General features: G+C 44.7%; 1 protein-coding gene across 1 annotated transcript in view; it reads left to right on the forward strand.

Moving 5' to 3' along the window:
* The first annotated feature begins 2,748 nt into the window (after positions 1 to 2,748).
* The window catches only part of TSPAN1 (tetraspanin 1), a 51,568-nt gene continuing 33,583 nt past the window's right edge, over positions 2,749 to 20,733 (forward strand). The window contains exon 1 of the mRNA XM_053242703.1: positions 2,749 to 2,770. The gene's annotated coding sequence lies outside the window, so the exon portion shown is untranslated. The remainder of the gene's footprint in view (positions 2,771 to 20,733) is intronic.

Genomic DNA, 20,733 nt, shown 5'->3' on the forward strand with positions numbered 1-20,733 from the left:
ATTTGGAATGTACCCTGGGGATATGTATTTGGGTATAAGAATCCCCAGTTACATGATCCTGTGTGCTCCTTCGGATCTTCATGTTCCTTGGGATCTTTGTGCTCTCTACACACCAGCTACCTTGGGGTTACCAACTTTTTGGGCAATTTACTATCCACCGGCTACCATGCAAGGCTGTGTTCAGTACTTTGCGCCACTCTCCAGATTGACTTTCTTGCCCAGCCTGATCTGCCCAGTCTTCCTCGCTAACATAGGAAGCTGGTTCCATGGAGGAAACATCCTTCTGGATTCACCTCTACCAACTAGCCCCTCCAACTTTCTTGCACCCTCCTTGGCCCGACCTGTTCCTGAGGAACAAGGTTCATCTGTGGTTCCCAGAGCCCTTTATTGAGACCAGGTGATATGAGCTTTGGCCCTCCCTGGGCCCAAATTCTATCTCTACTCCCCTTTCTTAAATCCAGCTGCCTCCTTCTCTAAAAGCCTCTTTCTCTTGCCTGCCTGGGAACTTACACAATTAGGACTCTAAGCTAAAATGCCTCATTGCAGATAAATGTATTTTTGATAATAATATTGCTTTAACCACAAATTTCTCTCCTCTGTACCCCTCCCTACAATAATTTTTATTTTGAAACTTAAATCGTGTCTCAGTCCAGTCATTTTCTAAGTCCACAACTTTGCGCAATTTAAAATTAAAGTGAAACTGTTCCTTTCTGAGCTAATTTCCCCATGTGATCCCAAAAGGTAGATTTTGGGGTGTTCGCCAATCCCCCTGGAACAGTTTCATTAACATTGTGACCTGGAGCACTTATACTTATTTGTAAAAAAAATTGTGGGGAGGCAGAGAAAAATTTCCTGGAACTGATGACTGTTCTATTTATCTCAGAAATGGGATATATTTTAGGTTCTCAGAAAGCTAAAGGGCAACTGGAGCATCTATCTGACTCTCAGAAGAAGCCTCAACAAGACTGGACCACCTGGAAAAACAATGGAAATAGAAGGTACTTTGCTATCCCAGGTAAATTAATTTGATTCAAACAAGGGTAGAAAAAAACCATCTCATGTCATTGGCTGTGGGGTGACTTATGCAAAACAGGTTTGATATAATGCAATTATTTCTTATGATCTGGATACTATGTCTCTGTTAATACAGCTAAAGACTGCATGAGCACTTTTAGCAGTTGCATTGTACTGATGGCTCATGTTTAACTTTTCTACAGTCCACTAAGACATCAAGATCCTTTTTACATGTACTACTGCTGCCAAGCCAGGTTTCTCCCATTCTATACTTGTGTATTTGATTTTTCAACCACCTAAGTGCAAGGCTTTATCTCTGTTGAGCTTCATCTTGCTGGGTTTTTTGGCCCACTGTTCTAGCAGATTGTCTTGAGTTTTGATTCTGTCTTCTGTCACCTGAGCTTTGTGTCATCTGAAGATCTGATAAGCATTTCCTCAACGACCTCATTCAAGACATGAAAATCTTGCAGCACAGGGCCCAGGACAGAGTCATGTGGCACTCTGCTCAATACCTCCCTTCAGGATGACAATGAGCCATTAAGGAGCACTCATTGGATACAGTTGTTATACCATTTGTGAAACCACCTAACAGTAGTATAATCTAGCCTGCATGTTACCATCTTGTCATCAAGGATATCATGGGAGACTTTGTCAAATACTTTGCTGAAATCAAAACACACAAGTCAGCATCCAGACTAACTCTGAAATCCAGGGTACATGTCTGACTATCCTCAGTTTTCCCTCCTCTTAATACAAATTCCATGATCACTTTGCCCCAATATTCTTCTCACTTTCACTTTATCTTCCAGTTTTCTCCTGTTGGTAAAAATTATCTCCACAACAGCTTACTCCCTTATTCCATCCTCTGAAGCTGTCAGCAGGGCAAATCAAGAATGTATTGGACATTCTCATATTTAGCAGAGTTAGACTTCCAGCAGATGTCATAATAGTTTAAGTTCCCCATTATTATTATGGCTCACTTCTTTGAATGTCTGATAATTTTATTTAGGAAAGCATCATCCATGTCTTCTGCTTGGCATGGTTATAAAAACAATCTGTAACTCCCTATTAAATATTTTGACAGAGTCCCACTGAAATGAGCTACTGCTACTCTTTCTAACCCAGAATGGGGCCTTTCCCTAAGCCTACCTATTATAGGCAAAGGGTGGTGGAAATCATGGTTGGCCGGCTCTGTGGATTTCTTTAAGAAAGAAATCCACAGAGCTGGCCAACCATGATTTCCACCAGCCTTTGTCAATAATAGGCTTAAGCCAAAAGAAATTCCTGTCAGTACCAGTCTGTGATGGAATGCTCTGTGGGTTATTTATAAATGTTTTAGTATGTTGTTACCATAGTGGTTTAATTTGCTGAATGCTTTTGGGACAGTTTGGATGATATGTCTAAGTTGATTCCTGCCGCAGTCTCACTCCAAGGGCAACTTCCTCCTGAATTTAAATTAGGAGGGGTCACTTTGCATAAGCCCATTACTTACAATTAGCAGAAAGGGGTAGGTGCTGAGAGTGCACATCCCTAACTGAATTATGGGTGGGCCAGCTTAAATTTATCATCCAAACTGGCCCTTAAATAGGTCAATTTAGGTTGCATATTCAGAATTCTATTGGTTAGGATTGTTAGATGACATTTGATTGGTTGTGCAAAAATTTAGAATCTTGCACTTGATTGGTAGAAATCCCTTTTAGAATCATGGATGGAGAGAGAAGCAGGAGTTGTCAGCTGGGAAGTGACAGTTGAAGTGGTATGTGAGGGAGATAAAATGGGAATAAAATGGGAATTGGAAGAAAGATGAAGACTAGGAGTCTGGAAGGAAAAGAGTTTAGTTGATAAAGAAACATAAGCCCTCTTCAAATGTTAGTCCTCCATGGAGGACCAATGCATGAGGGCAGCAACTGGAACACCACTGGTTAGCCATGTCCCCATGCTGACACATTTCCTGGCCATGCTCCTGGACATCCCAGTGCTCTGCACTAGTCTACAGAGGTCAGAAACTGAATGTGGGAAAGTTCTCCCTGTGATTTAGAACCCTGGGCAACTGAATGTGGAGACGTGGGGCATGGCCAAGGACCGGGAACATATTGGTGTGTAGGCTGTGGCTAGCAGGTGTATACTTGTTTGCCCTCTCATACCACAGAGAACTAATGTCTGGAGAGACTATAGTCATATCTGAAATGATTGTATATGATTGAGATTATAGAAGTAGTAAAAGTAAAAAGAACTGTTCCAGTTAATCTAAACAATATAATAATTGGGGCAGACAAAATATGTATTTTAAATAACTTCTTAAATGTTGTGTAGGTTTAGTGATGTGCACGGATCGGTCCAGAGGCCATTCTACAGGCCTCCAGACCGGTCCGGATATGGGCGGTTCAGGGTTTGGCTAGACTGGGGTGGGGGTTCCTTTAAGGGCAGGGGGGAGGGTGTACCCCTGCTAACTGGGCAAAGAGGCACCTTTTACCGTGGTGATTCTCTTTATTTAGCAGGGGGAGAGTAACTGGCCCTATCCACCCCCAGCACAGTACTTCCAGTGACTGTTGCTGGTGTGTGTCTTATGTTTCTTTTTAGAATGTGAGCCCTTTGGGGACAGGGAGCCATCTTATTTGTTTGTTATCTCTCTTTGTAAACCGCCCTGAGCCATTTTTGGAAGGGCGGTATAGAAATCAAATTAATAATAATTAATAATAATAATAATACTTACCCCTCCCGCCGCTTTCCCCCCTCTGAGCACCTTTTTTAGTTAGCAATTGGGGCGGCAGGATTCCTCCCTGCCGCCCTGTCCCCCGCTCAGCTGCAAAAGGCTTCAGGAAGCCTTTTGTGCGTGTGCACGTAGTGCGCGCGCACATCACGTCTCTGCGACGTGCGTGCATGGCCACACACGTGCGCACACGTCACGGAGACATGATGCGCGCGCGACATGTGCTCGCGCAAAAGGCTTCCTGAAGCCTTTTGCAGCCGAGCGGGGGAAGGGGCGGCAGGGAGGTATCCTGCCGCCCCAATTGCTAACTAAAAAAGGCAAGCTGGAGGGGGAAAAGCGGCGGGAAGGGTAAGTACACCCTCCCCCTGCCCTTAAAGGAACCCCCACCCCAGTGCCGGACCACAGCTCCGTGGTTCCGTGCACATCACTATGTAGGTTTTTTGATATATAATAATAACATTATATTAATTGTGGCAGACAAAATAAGTATTTAAATAACTCCTTGAATATTTTGTAGGGGTTTTTTTTGTCCGTCCCCCCCAAAAAATTAAATTTTTTCTTTTTTGAGGGTAAACCCTGATAGGTTTGAAAGGTACACAATATGCTCTAATACCCACCTACCAAAAAGGACACACAGAATGAATTTATATATTTTTCTAGAGTATTATTCTGGTTTGACCTGGTCAAGATGAGACTGCATAGTGCATACTCAGAGGTGCAGTTAAAATAACACTCTGAATGTGGCAGCTATTAAAAAACGCAAATTAACAGGGAGGAGGCCCCAAAGATCGCAAATCAATTTGACCTTTTCTTCCTGACTCCAAATATTGCAATCACTCAGATCCTGAGCTTGATCAAAAGTCCATCTCAGACTCTTCCAAAAGAAACTTGGAGGAAGTGGGTAGAGCACCATACCACATGACATCTTGTCCCTTATTGTGGTCTCCCCTGTACTGCAGAAGAAGGGAGAAGATTATAAGATCATAATGGAGAAGGGAGATCATAAGGGAGGAAAAAACCCTTCTGGGTCCCAATGAACCATGAGTGGAATGTCATAAGAGTTATAAAATCACCCCCATAAACTGATGTGTTAGAAGTTCTTTGTTCTTACAGCTCTGCTCTTCTGACTTCCATATTATTTTATGTTTAAAACTTTTCATCATATCCATCCTGCACAACTGAAAACTCTTGCCTGATTCAGCTTTGCCTTTAGAGACAGCCAGAAGCGGAGACTCATATTATAATACAACCAAATAGATAGTTTTGTTGCCAGAGGAGTGAATTAACTATGGGGGTGGAGGGGGTGAGAAAGAAAAGATAGACAAATAGCCCATGCATTATTTTATCTGTCTGCTGGATTCTGAGGGAAGGTGAAATGTTACAGTCCCCAGAAGAAAGCCACCAAAACCCCAAACACTTCACCTGTTTTTCTTTACTAGAAACAATCCCTATTTTCTGGTGCCTGTCCTTTGTGATCATTGTCTCCCCCGCCCACCCTCCCGCCGGCCTTTCAGCTTGCCCATTAAAGTTATTCGTGTTAAAATTTGTATGAGATGTTAGGCTTGCCATTCTTAGACGTCGAGTCCTTCCTCATTCCTGCATAAATTAAATCTGAGTTGGGAGTGGAAGTGGATGCATATTGTTTCTAATACACATACAGGAAAAGCACAGATATTAATGCTGGGGTGAAAGGTTGCACACTGCTTACCATCAGACGATGAATGGTAATTCCCAGGTGAATCTCACTGGGAACATATGATAACTGATAGTTGTCAATAATATGTCCTTGACGAAAAGAGTAAGTTGTCTTAATTTTTAAAAATGGTACAGAGCAAACATCTTACTGATTTTTTTTTTTTTAAGTACAGAGTAGGCTGTTCCAGAGTAAATTAATAAAATAGGCAGCAAACAGACAGAAGCCTTTGGTTGGCTGCTTATTTATTTATATTGGGATTCTTGTTGTGAAAATAGGGCTATTAGTGTTGCAGAGAAATTGCTTATTCTCTAGAAGTAATTGAACAGGAAGCAACTTTAACTGAGACACAAGAGTTTGATATTAAGACTATACTCACGACTGCAGGGCGGGGGGGGAGGGGAGGACAAATGGAACCTACCTTCTCCCCCCGTGATTGATATTTTTCCCCTTCAGTGTGGTGACATGTGCCCACACAATCCGCGCTGCATGGAGCAGCATGGAGCTCTGGAGGCTGGAATCCAGGAGTCCCTGCTTCCAGGAATCCCACAATACACCACATAATGAGTGGGAATCTGTGGGATTCCCCTGGGAGTCCAGCGCTCTAGGTGCCCAATTCTGTGTATTCTTGGGCTGTGTGCAGCCCAAGCATACACATTACTCTGGAGCCAGGGTTAAGGGAGTGGTTGTGTCTTTAACCATGGCTAAAGACAAATGGTCAAAAGTAGGGTTAGACTAGTTGACAGTACTGGGATTGGCCCCAATCCCGGCACTGCACACAAGCAGCCTAATGCAGTCTGGGCTGCCCTAGCCTGGGTTAGGCTGCTTATGAGAATAGCTTTATTTATTACTAACTAAAACATAGGCTAAGCGGGGGGACGGGACCTAGTAGTCTCTTATGCAGAGAGGAAGAGAACTTCTCAGTTTGAATTCAAGTTAAGCGATGAGCGACAAACTGTAACTCCACCCCCAAGCCAGCATAGACACATTCAAACATAGGCAAGCATGCCCCACACAAAGAACTAAGACAATGTCCATGGCAGAATCCCAAAATTCCACTTCTCATTGTCTCATTCTTGAATTCGGAGTCCCACATTTTGTTTTATGGTGTGATACAATCTTTTCCTTTCCCAGTTGCAGCAATTTATCTGTCTCTGAATCTGGCATGCCTTCAATTTTGTGTCAATCTGTATGTTCTGGCATTTTCTCTTCTCTGGCAGCCAGTGACAATCTTTTAGGTGGAATCCCTAACTCTGCTTGAATGTTTCACTTCTTGTTCCATCTCAAACTCCCCTTCTCAACTGGACCTTTCTCAATCTCCCCTTCTTAACTGAGTCTCTCTATCACAGTATGATTATTTGTTCACTTTGTTGCTCTTGTTGCTGTTCAGCCTCTTCACTTACTGGAAAATCCAGGTCACGGTCAGATATTGCAATGGCATTTGACTTTTGCCTCTCATCAAAATATGCAACACTGTGCAGTTTGTGATAGGATCAATTATGCTGTAGCTTTTTTGCCTGTTATGATTTAATGTGTTATTATTGTATATTTTAATCATGTTGTGAGCCACCCAGAGAACTTTGTTATGGGACAGCTATCAAATAAAATTTATTGTAGTAGTAGTAGTAGTAGTAGTTGTTGTTGTTGTTGTTTATACAGTCATACAGGTGTTATTGACTGGTTTGTTTTATCCAGACATTGAGTCCTTCCCTTCTGAAAAGAACTCTACATCCACACCTTGTTTTTACACTCATCAAACTGTTTTGCAAACAGGGGTATTCTACTGTATGCCCCTGGAATGCACACTTCATTCCCTCTATTTCTTCCAAGATTACACTTCAGATAAACTGTCCCTTTTCCTCCTGCAAAACTGGCTGCCCATTAGCAGCAACTTTTATGTTGCATAGTTATCTCAGAGAAGTCTTGCAAATTATTGAAGAAATGGGAACTAGCTTCACTATCCAAATATATTTTGTTTCTACTTGAACTTGCATCAACCTTGCAGATGATTTCTTTTGCAGTGCACAATTTTTCATCTTTCTCAGCATTATTTGTATTGTTTTCACTTTTACATAGGCAAAGGGGTTTTTTTTTTGTTAGCAAGCCTATTTTTCTGAAATTTAGTCTTATTCCCTTTTCTCTGTTGAGAATAATTCCCTTGCTCTTTTCAAGCCAAGCATATTTCATATGCAAGGTGCTTCCACATATAAAACGTTGCCTACCACCAGCAACTTTGTAGGCTTGATTTTTGACTGATTCCTCGCTTTCCATTTGCTTTTTCAAATCATATTCTTGCAAATGTTCCTGCACAAAACTTGAAATCACATTTTCTTTAATTTGCAGAAAATTGACAATATTCTCAGATTCTTTAGGCAAAATATTAAGTAAAAGTATAATCTTTGCTGGTTTGGGCATATTTATCTCCTGCATTTCCAACTCTTTCAGTATTTTCAAACACAAGCAAGTGTGCTCCTACCAACTGTCTCCCTTTCTGAATCTTCTATTACACAATTGCAGCATAACATAAACTTTATTATTTGTGCTTCTTTGTTGAAAGACATCATTTAATGTTTCCCACATCTCTCTTGCTATATTTTTGTCTTCTATATGATAGATTAACTGATCACTTACAGTCAGAGATATGTGTCCCATGGTTTGCTTGTTTGCAGGATCCCATTCTTGTTGTATCTCTTCATTCACTGTTGGTCTTTGTTCTTCCAGAACATAAGATAGTCCAAGTGTTTTCAGCAACATCTTCACTCTAAAGGACTATTTTCTGTAGTTTATTCCATTGAGCAGTTCAACACAGAGTGGGATGCCTCCCCACAGATGCAAAAGTAGTCTTTTTTTCTAGCTTTCTTGCCTACAAGCCCTTTGTTATCTCACAACCTATTGCTTCACAACTGGCCCCATAGCTCAGTGTTGCAGAGAAATTACTTATCCTCTATAAACAATGGTACTGGAAGCAACTTTAACAGAGAAACAAGAGTTTGATATGTATTACTGACTAAAACGACTGCGGGGAGACATGATAGAGGTCTATAAAATTATGCATGGTGTGGAAAAAGTGGATAGAGAGAAATTCTTCTCCCTCTCTGGAACCAGAGGACACTGGAACCAGAGGTCATCCCATGAAATTGATTGTCAGGAAATTTAGGACCTGCAAATGGAGGTACTTTTCCACACAATGCATAATCAACCTGTGGAATTCTCTGCCACAAGATGTGGTGACAGCCAATAACCTGGATGGCTTTAAGAGGGGTTTGTATAACTTCATGGAGGAGTGGTCTATCAATGGCTACTAGTCAGAGGGCTACAGGCCACCTCCAGCCTAAAAGGCAAGATGCCTCTGAGTACCAGTTTCACAGGAGTAACAGCAGGAGGGAGGGCATGCCCTCAACTCCTGCCTGTAGGCTTCCAGCGGCATCTGGTGGGCCACTGTGTGAAACAGGATGCTAGACTAGATGGTCCTTGGGCCTGATCCAGCAGGGCTGTTCTTATGTTCTTAAAACATAGGCCGGGGGGGGGGACACGGGGGACACACACCTAACAGTCTTTTATGCAGAGAGAGGGAGAGCCTTTCAGTTTGAATTCAAGACAAGTGAGGAGCACACAAACAAACTGTAACTCCACCCTCAGTCATATGGCCCTATCCACCCCCAGCACAGTACGTCCAGTGACTGTTGCTGGTGTCTATCTTATGCTTCTTTTTAGAATGTGAGTCCTTTGGGGACAGGGAGCCATCTTATTTGTTTGCTATTTCTCTGTGTATACCGCCCTGAGCCATTTTTGGAAGGGTGGTTTAGAAATCGAATTAATAATAATAATAATAACAACAATAATAATAATAATACAGACAAGCATGCCCTACACAAAGGAGACAAAGAACTGAGGCAAAATCTCAACAATTAGAAGTATAACTCTTGTTTTCATTTGTGACATGGTAGAAGGTATGAACTTGTCTTCCTTGTGGTAATGCTCCATTATTGTGGTAGTACTGTTTGGAAAGCTTCTTTCCATGTGGCTTGGCTTAATCAGGTGGAGAAACTCTCCATATAAGCAGCACCAGTAGCCCCCCTGTGTAAAGCAGCTTTCAAATTTCAGAGCGGCCATATGAGAGCTGCCACATTAAAAAAATTATTACATCATGCTTAGAGTGTATACTGAACTTTTTTACTTATATCCAAGTGTGTACTGAACTCAAATATATTTTTGGGAGTCTCTCTACATGAGCACTCTAATGTTTAAATTGACCTCATATGAGCTGTTCAAATGGATGTCAAGGCCTTATAAGAGTATTGGATTCAATTGCTTTCCAGAGACTATTGCAATGCACTGCACTGCTATGCAATGAAGGCCATTATATGGTAATAGGGTGCCTTCCAATGGCCCAATATAGGTACTGTTTTCAGAATTTTAAAATTAACTATTTTAGAATAATCTTAAGCTTTCAAATCTTTTCAGAGACATGGGATTAATTATAATTCCTTTTCTTGAAGTGCTCTTTAAAAATAAATAAATCACCAACATGGTGGAGATGAATTATACTGGCACAGTTATGCCAGTATAGTTAAGATGAGGAGTCTTTTCAAAGAAGGAGTTTTGGTTTTTAGGAATTCTCAAGGAACTCCTAAAAACCATTCCCACCCAGCAACAAGACACCATAATTCTTGTGTAGACTGCTCTTGAACATGGAAGTTCTACATCAGACCCAAACTTACAGTGAATGTGGAAGCTTTGTTTGGCCATACTTATGAAATGAAGCCTCCAAATTCATAGGCAGTTTGGCTTTCATGTAGAACCTCCATATTAAAGGACAGTCAACACCACAATAATCAGAGGCGTAACTAAGGAAAATGGCGCCTAGGGCAAGCACTGAAATTGCTCCCCCCGCCACCCAAACATCTGGCACGCATCTTTCAGGTTTCAGTTCTCAGGTGTCAAGTACAATATCACACATTTTCATTGAACAAAATGTTTTTCACTTACTAGCACTGATTTACAAATATGTTTAGGATGCTACTTCCAGCACAACACAAAATACTTTATAAAGTTATCCTCTAGCCCATGAAACATGCCACTTCTTTGGACACTTAAATCACCTTCCCTATTGTTTACTTTCCAGAGGAAAAGGGGATATATCCAGAGGCACATTACAATCAAATTTTAAAGTATGAATTTGGTAGCACTTATTTTCAATGTAGCATAAGTTAAGGTTGCAAACTACTTCTTCAGAAGTATTTACTACTTGAGATGGCAAAAAATTGACATAGAACCCTACAACAGCTTATGCAGTATTCAAAATCAGTTATCTGAATGCATTCTTTGAAAATCATAACACAAGACTACCACTGCTATCCAAGCACATTATTATAATAGCACAAAACCAACCGTCCCCTTACACTGCTGGAGAAGCTTCATTATTACTATGGATACTACTCATAAAGCAGCATGTAGCACCTTAAAGACTAACAGATTTACGGTAGCGTGAGCTTTCATGGACAAGAGCCCACTTTGTCAGCTGCACAAAAGCTCCGTGCCACAATAAATCTGTTAAAGATCCCACAAGACGGTTAGTAGTAGGAGTAATGAATTTCACATCCCACATATCTGAGAAAGGTGGAGAAGGACATGACGAATTTCCGGAAGAGTGCCTTTCTTCTTAGAAAGCAAGCAAAAGAGCAAAGATCTTATCTGGAAAATGACTCATGAAAGTCACAGTCCCAACCTCTGCAGTAACCAAAACTGAGCGATTCTCAAGTATCTATGCATTTGGTATTGTATTGTTTCCCATCACTGTGTACATGCTTTGCTATTTGCTGCATGGGACCGAAATACACCAAACAATAGACGTGTGGTCTATGATTTCTGTGGAAAGAGTTGAGAGGAACCTCACACTACCCTCGGCTATTTGGTTAAAACTTGTTTCCTCCTCGGCTCGCTTCTCCTGAGTTTTTGCTTATGCATCAGGAGGTGTTGGAGAAAACACATTTCCAAGGGTCACTTTTCCATGAGACTAAATATGTAGGGGGCGGCACGAGAAGCCAACCAACACGCCAGAGTTTTAAGGGGCTAGCTGTTCTGCTTTGCTTCGGAAGGCAGCAACCTTTTCGAACGGTCCTTCAGGCCTTCTCCAATCACCACCCCGCTCCAGTGGCCGAATCCGTTCCCCGCGAGTTGTGCAGAACATCTTCCTCCTGGATCCCTTGTCACATAACTTACTCATCATGGAAACTTCCACTCTCTGTGCATCGCGCCCGCAACTATGCCAGAGACATTTTTAAAAGCACAGATTTTTGTCAACAACTAAGCCCTGCTGTGCACAGCCATCAAGCCCTTTAAACATGGATTTCGGTTTAAAAAACAAACAAACCCCAAATTAAGAAGCCCAGTGATTTAAGACTCGCCTCCGCCAAACGCTAGGCTGGAAAACCCCGCTCCCGCTCGACTGCTTGGAGAAAAATTAAAATTAAAATTAAATAAATCAAGAGAGAAATCGTCTGCTTGCCCCCCCACCGCCCTTTCCATTATTGATCAAGACTAACATACAGATGATAGAAAGCTTACCTTGTTACTGAGGAGGGGACTTGGGAGGGAGAAGCAGGCACTTGGCAGGGAATTGACGCGATCACTTGGAAATCTGGCCCCCCTCTCGCCTCCCTCCCTCCCTCCCCAACAGCAGCAGCAGCAGCAGCCGCCCCACAACAACTGAGAGATTAGCTCCTGTCCGACGTCCGTGCCGTGCCGTCCTCCACCTCCTGCCTGCGCCTGGCTGCAGCCCCAGCCCCCAGCAACGCTCTCCTCCGCCGCGCGCCACGTGCAGAACAGAAGGCGAGCCGAGCTGGGAGGACGCCGACGGATGCACATGCATGCGCAGCATGACTTGGCACGCCGGCCGAGTCGCATGTGCGTGCATGAGAGACCTGGCTAGGAGAGCTGAGAGAGAGAGAACGCCGCCGACCAGCACCTTAAGAGAAGCAGCTCCTGCTGTGCGGCAGCCGCCAAGATGGCAGGCCAACAAACAGGTCACCCCTAAAGTACGGGAAGCCTTCATCCGAGCCAGCAGCCAATCAGTGGAAATGCCGTGCTCGCTCGCACGCGCTCTCTTTCTCTCTTTCCCGGCGGCACCTGTGTCTCCCAAGCCAGGCCAGCAAAGCAAGGGGTGGGGCGCAGGCACCACGTGGAAGGGACCGCTCATGGGGGAGGGGGCGCCGACGCGCTCCCTTGACTGCTCTGCTGAGCCAGAGACATTTTTATTTTATTTTATTTAAAAAAATTAATTTTTTTTTTGGATCGTCGGGGGTCATGGCGGCGCCCCCCACGTGACCCGCAAAGATGGCACCGGGGGCACGTGCCCCCCCTGCCCCCCTATCGTTACGCCTCTGACAATAATAGTTTGTTAGTACTAGGTAGGAATCGTTTCTGGGATTTCCTTGCTGCACTTCTTTGGAGCTTTCTGGAAGTATTTAGCTGAGCACTGTGAGAAAGAGGATGCTGGGAGTACACATGCCTTTTCCAGCAGCATTTTAATAACTGAACCTGCAATTCTATGTGCACACCTAAAAGAAAGCAGCTTATTTAGAGCCAGTGAGACTTGCTTCCATATAATGAGGAAACAGTTAAACAATCGCTGAAAAATGGTCTTGAGGTAGGTGAGAATAATGGAAAGGCCCTTTAAAAATGTGAGTGAAAAACAATGTAAAAATCCTGTGAAGTAAACCCATCAGCACCCCACTCAGCAGCACACAAATTGACATTAGCCAAAGCATCCCATAGGGCATAAGATCTGTTAGTATATTTCAAACAAACCTGCCAATAATCCATCATCTCCTACTTTGTAGAGAATACAGCAAGAAAGAGATAGTGACTGACATCCTGAGGAACATTACTCAGAGTTATCCTACTTAAATTTAAGGGACAGATTAAGGAATGCCTAATATCCTTTTAATTTCAGTGAGACTACTTTGAGCAAGCCATTATCCTATCAACTAATAACCATTAAGTGGAGACCTGAGGCTTAAAGGGAAGAAATCTACTCTGTCTGTGCTCAGAGACTATATCACTTGTGTACTATTTTTAAAATATACTACTTTTTAGACAGAAGGAAAAGAGACAGCCATTAATAAATATCATTTAAAAATGCCACAACTTCATTAAAAGAGGAAGAAGAGCCAAGGCCAGAAGAGCTCATACCAGCTCCTCAGAACTCAACTCAACTCATACCACCGTCTAGAAATGTAATAAATAAATAAAAATAAACTGTAGCCAGAGAACAGGCCCTGGAAAAGTGGGGGCGGGGTGGGAGGGCTGCTGCTCAAGGCCTGAGTGAAGGAAGAGAAGAAGATATAGAGCTCCTATAGGTTTCCATCCTTCACGAAAGGATTACGAGTATTAAAAATTCCGTTTGTTACTAAGCAATTTATTTATCTGGCAGACTCAGAAGCTTCTACAGAGACTTGGAGTTAAAGCTAATGTCGTGTGTAGTGTACCAATATCTTTGAAACAACAATTGGTTAACTCTCAGTTATATGATAAGAAGTGTGAGTTTAAAGATAGTGCTACTTGTGAAAAGAGAGAGGGCTGGTGTAATATAAAGGGGGTAGTTTATAAGTTAGGGTATCTGGAATGCTCCTCTTTCTACATAGGTGAAACGGGAAGACTGTTAAGAGATCGATGATATAGTGAGCATTAGTTGGATATGCAATATAATGGGAGTCATACTAAGCTGTGGTTTATGGGCATGCTGGACAAATGGTAGGAACTAAGATAACTGTATTGGCAGTGGAAAGACATTTGTAGAAGCATAAATAAAGGAGGCAATGTATGTATATAGAGAAACTAAAACGAGGGGGAGATGGTTTTGGCTATGAAATGCATTAGTCTCTGAATGGTAGAAGTTGAGTTAATTGTTCCCTTTTGCAGCTGTTAGGTTGTTCTACTTTTTCTTTTCCCTGAGTTGTTCCTTGTTGCAGCTGTTATGTTGTCCTGCTCACTGGCGGAGCGGGACCGCCAGTGGCCTGTGTGTGGCTGCTGTGGCAACCCCGCTGACCCCGCCCCCGCATCTGATGTCAGACGCTGGGGCTAGCCACACCCCCGTGTCTGACATCAGACGTGGGGGGCGTGGTCTGGCTGAACAGAGCCTTGAGACTCCATTCGAGACCAGTCCGGGAGTGTTGCCATTTAACTGCTGAAGGGGCCAGCCATTTAACTCCTGAAGGGGCTGCGTGGCCCCTTCGGCAGTTAAATTAAGGCTGGCACTGCTTTTGCAGTGCAGCCCAGGAGCGGCTCTTCCCTGCAGATGCAAGGGTGCTAGTTTAGCTACCGAGCGGGGGCCACGTGGCCCCTTCGGGACCTAAGCAAAGGCTGGCACTATGTTTGTAGCACCAGCCAGGAGTGGCTCTTCCCTGCAAAGGAAGCCCCTGTAGGCCCCATCATCACAAAAATGTCCCAAGACGGAATCCAGGATGCAGGACGCCACCCAGAGCAGCGATGTTTGGTGGCATTTTGACATCCCTCAAAATACCCCAACCGCTACTTGCTGTGTTCACTGTAGGGCACAGGTCAGTCTGGGGAAGGATGGGGACGACACATGCAGTGACATATGTGGTGGCATCACCCGGATCTCCTTGCCTCCACTGACAGCACTAGTATGCCTAGAGTGCCTGCGACTAGTGCTGACAAGGGCTGTGCAAAGGCTTCCCTGAAGCAGGGCACACTGCCAGTCAAGTGGTGGACACAGTCCTCAGGCAGGAAGTGTCCTGGTCATGTGGACCCACGTCTCCTCACCCGCCTCATAGGGGAGATGATGGGCGCTGATGAACAACCATTTCAGGTGGTCGAGAACCCTGGCTTCTGCTGGATTATCCAGATGTTTGCGCCCAGCTATATGATCCCCTCATGAACCATGTTCAGCTGGACCGTGGTTCCCCCCCTGTACAAGCGGGACAGGGAGCTTGTGTCAGCCTCTCTGTGTGCAGCATTGCCTGGCACCAGCATGCATTTCACCACTGATCTCTGGAACAGTGTGAGTGGAATGCATGCTGCTTTCCTGGCCCTAACTGCTCACTGGTTGGGCCTGGAGAGAGAGGGGACCTCTGGTGCTGCCTCTGGCTCCAGCACATCCCACACTGCATTTTGGCTCAAGTGGGCCGTCTTACACATGGAGACCTTGGATGCCAAGCACAGCGAGGATGAGGTGGCAGTCATACTCAGCTGCCAAATTGAGGAGTGGATAGGTGGGTTGCCACACCTCACCGAGGGCTTCATTGTGATAGATAATGGCTCCAAAATTACTGCAGTGGTAGAGTGAGTGATGGAGTTTGTGACCATCCAATGCATGGCACACACACTCCACCTGGCTGTCAGGGACACCCTTGGCCTTAAGGAGGCAAAGGCGTCCAGGGAACAGGGCTGTGTGCTTCAGGGTGCTGTTGCTGCCATGGCTGTGCTTGTGGACAAAGCCCTCAACTTCCACTGGAGTGAGAAGTCCAGGTGCTTGCTCAATGAGCAGCAGCTTGAGCATGACCTTCCTCACCATCTTATCCCCACGGATAAGATACTTGGTGGAATTCCATGCTCTTCTTGTTCCAGTGCCTGTTAGAGCAGGAGGTGGGCTTAGATGACCTGAGAAGGAACAAGGCCTTGGGTGTGTGTGACCTCTCCAACTCAGAGTAGAAACTCATGTCCCGGTGTCAGCACTGGAGCCTTTCTTGTATGCAATGAAGACTCTGTGTGCCAATGCCACTCCTCTGAGCCAGGCCCTGCCCACAGCTATGCTCATGGAAAAGCTGATGGGTGAACTCTGGACCTCTCTGACCATGCCAAAAAGCTGTGTGCCGGCTAGACGGCTGAGGAACAGGGTTGTCGACAGGCTGGTTGATGTGCTGGGTGACAGAGAGGTGTATGTCTTGGCTTGTCTCTGCAACCTGACCATCAAAGGCAATGTCATTTGTGTGGATGACTTGCCCAGGCGGAGGGACCTCCTGGTCAATAGAGTTAGAGGGGAGGAGGATCGTAGGACCAGAGACCAGGAGGGTGGTGATGGTGTGTCCCAAGCATGTGTGACCCACACCCAGCAGCAGTGCGGGCAGCCCTTCCTCTCCCACTCCTCCCTCCTCCCAATCTAGGAGCATGACATCCCAGGCAGCAGGGCCAACGCAGCAGGCAGTTCCTCCTGCAGAATCAGCCCAGTGGTTTAAGCGGGTATGCCTTTGCACCTTGCCCAGTTTTCAGGAGGCTCGGCCTACCAGGCCCTCGGGTGCTGTGCAATGCATTGCCCAGTACCTGGAGGAGCCTGTGGAGGAAGACCCAGAGACGGGCCATGCACAGTTCTGGGCAACCCACTGCCAAGTCTGGCCGGACCTGGCGGTAGTTGCTGTGGGCCTCCTCTCCTGCCCTGCAACCAGCATCCAGAGTGAGTGGGTGCTTTCAGGTGCTGACGTGGTAACACCTGCTTGGTCGAGCAGTTGTTGTTCCTCAAGGTCAACCTCCCCCTGCTGGGCTACCCTGAGTTGTAAGTTGAGCTGGGCAAGTGATTGGCCCATGGTTGACCCATGGTGTTGGTCACCTGCCTGGCAACAGATTCTGCTCATCCCAGCTGTCCCCCCTTCTTCAGCAGTACCATGTCACAGCATGCTGCTAGTGCTGTGACATGACAACTAGGCACACCTACCCACTGGCATAACCCATAATGCTGAACGTCCCCCTGGTTCCACCTGGCCAGCAGCACTCGGGGGGGCTGTGGGCACACACACAAACACTAGGCAGTTGTGCCAGTGTGGAACTGTGTATATTTGTAAATGTATAGATTTGTAAATATGTGAATTATTACCTATGTAGATTTTTGAATGTGTACATAGGTGACTTGTCTTGCGGGGGAGGCAGCGGGGGTTGGGGACTGTAAAAATGTGGATTTGCAAATATCTTAAAGTGTAAATATTTGAATATGTAGAACTAGATGCTGTTGTGTTGTACAGGTGTTGTACAGGTGTGTGTGTGCATGCGTGTTGTGTGGGTGGGTGTGGTTGAGACTAGAGGTTTCTTTATTTTGTGTAGAAAGTGTTTTGGAAGCTTTGGTTTGTGTAGATAGCTGATATGTATATAGCTGTTCTGTATAGATGAATGTGTGTATATACTTGTATATAATGTATTTGTGTAATGTGTATATAGTCCCCCCCTTTTTCTTTTCCCTTTTCAGTTTATTTCTAGCACGCGCGCAAGCACACACACACACACACACACACACACACAGCACGCATGCACCACCAATGATTAATCAGTGGTCTGATGCCAACACATGTCTGGGGCCTGTATGGCCTCCAGTAAAGACATGTGGACCTGCCAGTTTGAGGCGGATTTTCCTTGTAGGTACACCGCATGCATGATGAAAGGAGCAGAAAAAAATCTCAAGGTGCGTTGTTTTAATTTCTCGTCCAATGTGGTTTCTTTTTTGCCTTGCCCTTTTTCTTTGCAGTTTGCATGCTGGGTTGGTTTTGCTAGGTGTTTGTGGCTGTAGTAGTCATTGGTGTTTGGTTTGATGTTCTTGGTTTTGCAGTTGAGCAGGCAGGTCTGTCTCTGTACTTATTTTTTGGTTTGCAGCTTGGTGTCTGTTTAGTTGTGTCACTGTCTGTTGGATTGTGGCCTGCTAGGGACACAAAACCAGGGTGGGTGGTAGGCACCCATGGGTGCCAACTACCACAGCAACCCAAAAGCAATCTTGGGATTTTTAATGATTTATTGAAGATTTTTTGCTTTCCCCCCATAGGGAATAATTGGGATTTGAGGCTGTCCCATCTGCCCCCTTGTGGGGTGGCACCCCAAAGTGGGTTTTGGGAGCAAAGCTGGTCTGGCCACAACTCCCCCCAGGAGCTCCAAGCCAGTGGAGTTCATGGGTTTGTTTGTTTGTTTGTTTGTTTTAAATGATTTTTAAATTTTTTCTTGCTATCTTTTCAGTGCATTCATTGGACTCCATTAAAAACAGCATCCACAAGTTTACACAAAGGTCACTATGTGAGGTCACACAGTTTGGATTTCTTAATGGAGTCAGAGATGTATCAAGCAGAAATTCATCAGGAGCATCTCTAGGACGTGATTAGGGGAGCTATACCTGTTAAATGTCTGCCTGGAGGCATCCCTCCCCAGCCGAATGTCCAACTGAAAGACCAAGGCAAGGTGTGGGTGCATGGAGCCTCATTTCTAAAGCTATATGTTGGAGACATATACCAAACTGTACAAAGTCTTTACAGCTTAGATGGTGCGGAAGTTAAGATGGGCACTCTAACTTGCAATTTACATTCTTTTTAGAGCCTGAGTGAAAATGTAAAGAATCTTTATTCTCATCTTAAACTGAAGGTTTTTCTCTTACTGAATAAAAAATGAGCACACACAGCTCACTAGTAGTTAAACTGTACTAAAGCAGTGTAATCTAAGATAATTTACCGTGATTCTCTTTGTTTATAATATAGGAATCTTTCTAATGCAGAACAGGTGCCCCTCAAGGATTCCTTAGGTATAGGCACCAGTGGACTTAAATTGCAACTGTCCCTGCTCCCCAGTCTTCTCTAAATGGCATCCCCTGCAGATGGAAATTCATTATATGAGTACCTTCTGAGGTCCCCTGTCCTTAAGTATGTATGTAGTACTAGCCATAAGACTGCTGGACTAGATGGTCATAATTCAGTGAAACTGCTCCAATAATTCTTCTTTCTGTGTTATGTTTTGTTCTTATTTGTACTTCAGTTTTATGTTAGAACATTATTTAATGAGCCATTATATTTTAGGAACTTTGTTCTAATGTTCCTAAATGTCTATTATTCTAGAACAATATTCTAATGTTCCTAAAGTCTAATTTTTCACTCTATTTGTTCTAATGTTGTGGTTTTTAAATTTGTTGTACATATATTAAAAACCAACATTAAAAAACATATGATCATAGGGTGTGCATTAACCAGTCTGCAAAGAACTGGTTTGCATGCAACAAACCAGGCCAGTTTGATGGTTTGATAGTGAACTGAACCGACCTCCAGGAGAGGCATTTCGATCCATGATTGAACTGGATCAAGCCTGGTCCATTGCAGACTGGTTTGACGGTCCTAGGGGCTATGATTGTAAAGGGGAATCCGGTTAGGATTCCAGTCTCATGTGAGGATGATGATGAGACACAGATTGAGTCCTTGCAGCACCACCCACAACTACGACGAGGAGAGTCATGGTGGAGCGGGAGCTTGTGCAGGATGCAACACTTAGCACAAGCAGCCCCTTGGGGCAAATACTGGACATGCAGCAGTCAGAGGAACGGTTCACACACACCCTAAGTGACGTGGTATCCAGGACAGGGAGCAGGGAAACCTGCCAGGGTTTACAGACAGGCTTCTTGCTGGAGGAAAGAGCAGTTTCTTCTGACTATGTATGTGAGTAGGTCCATCACCCTCTGGAGGAAACACCTGATGAGTGTATATGTCTCCAACAACGGGAGACATTGGGATGGGAGTGGAGATGGGTTTCCTGGGACATGGCAATGTCCCTATTAATAAAAAATTCAGATCCAAACAACTGCTGTAAAATTCCCCACAAGTCCACATAGAAATACCCCATGAATTCCCACTACATCAAAGGGGTGTCCCTATTTGCACACCCCTAGCCTGTCCGTACACTGTGGCATCATGTACCGCTCCACCTGCAAAAGTGGGGACCACTGCAGAGTGATGGAGGTGGCAAGCAACCTCCTGAGTATTCCTCCTTCTCCAGTGAGGAATGAGGCTCATGGCTGGTTGAGAAGCTGCTGGATTGGTGCAAAGCCGGGAGCAGTTGTGCCTGTTCTCCAAGCCAAAGTTTAGAATTTGTTCCACAATTTCTTCCCACAAGAAATCTCTCCAAGTTTCTGATCCACACCACTGTTCTCAAATCATTCTCCCCCTGCTTAATTTTGGTGTCTGCACACACTGTTTTGTTTCCAAGCACCACTCTTGAAGTTAGTTCAAAAGAAGGGCCACAGAAGCTCTGTAATCTGTTTGTCTAGGGACGTGCACGAAACCCGTACAGAGGCCCTTCATGGGCGTCTGAACCGTTTCAAAGAATTGGCAGTTCTGCCAGCACGAAGGTGGTGGGAGTATCGCTTTAAGAGTGGGGGAGGGTGCACTTGCCCCTTCTGCCACTTTGCCTCCACTGAGTTCCTTTGTTTAGAAAGCTAATTGGGATGGCAGTGTACCTCTCTGCCGCCCCGTTGCCCCCGTTGGCCAGATATGGCTGGAAGTCCCCGAAGCACCGGTACGTGTGTGTGCTGGCGCACGCAAGCGCATTGGGGATTTTCGACCAATGG

This window comes from Hemicordylus capensis, chromosome 4 (genome assembly GCF_027244095.1).
Source record: "Hemicordylus capensis ecotype Gifberg chromosome 4, rHemCap1.1.pri, whole genome shotgun sequence".
Lineage (NCBI taxonomy): Eukaryota > Metazoa > Chordata > Lepidosauria > Squamata > Cordylidae > Hemicordylus > Hemicordylus capensis.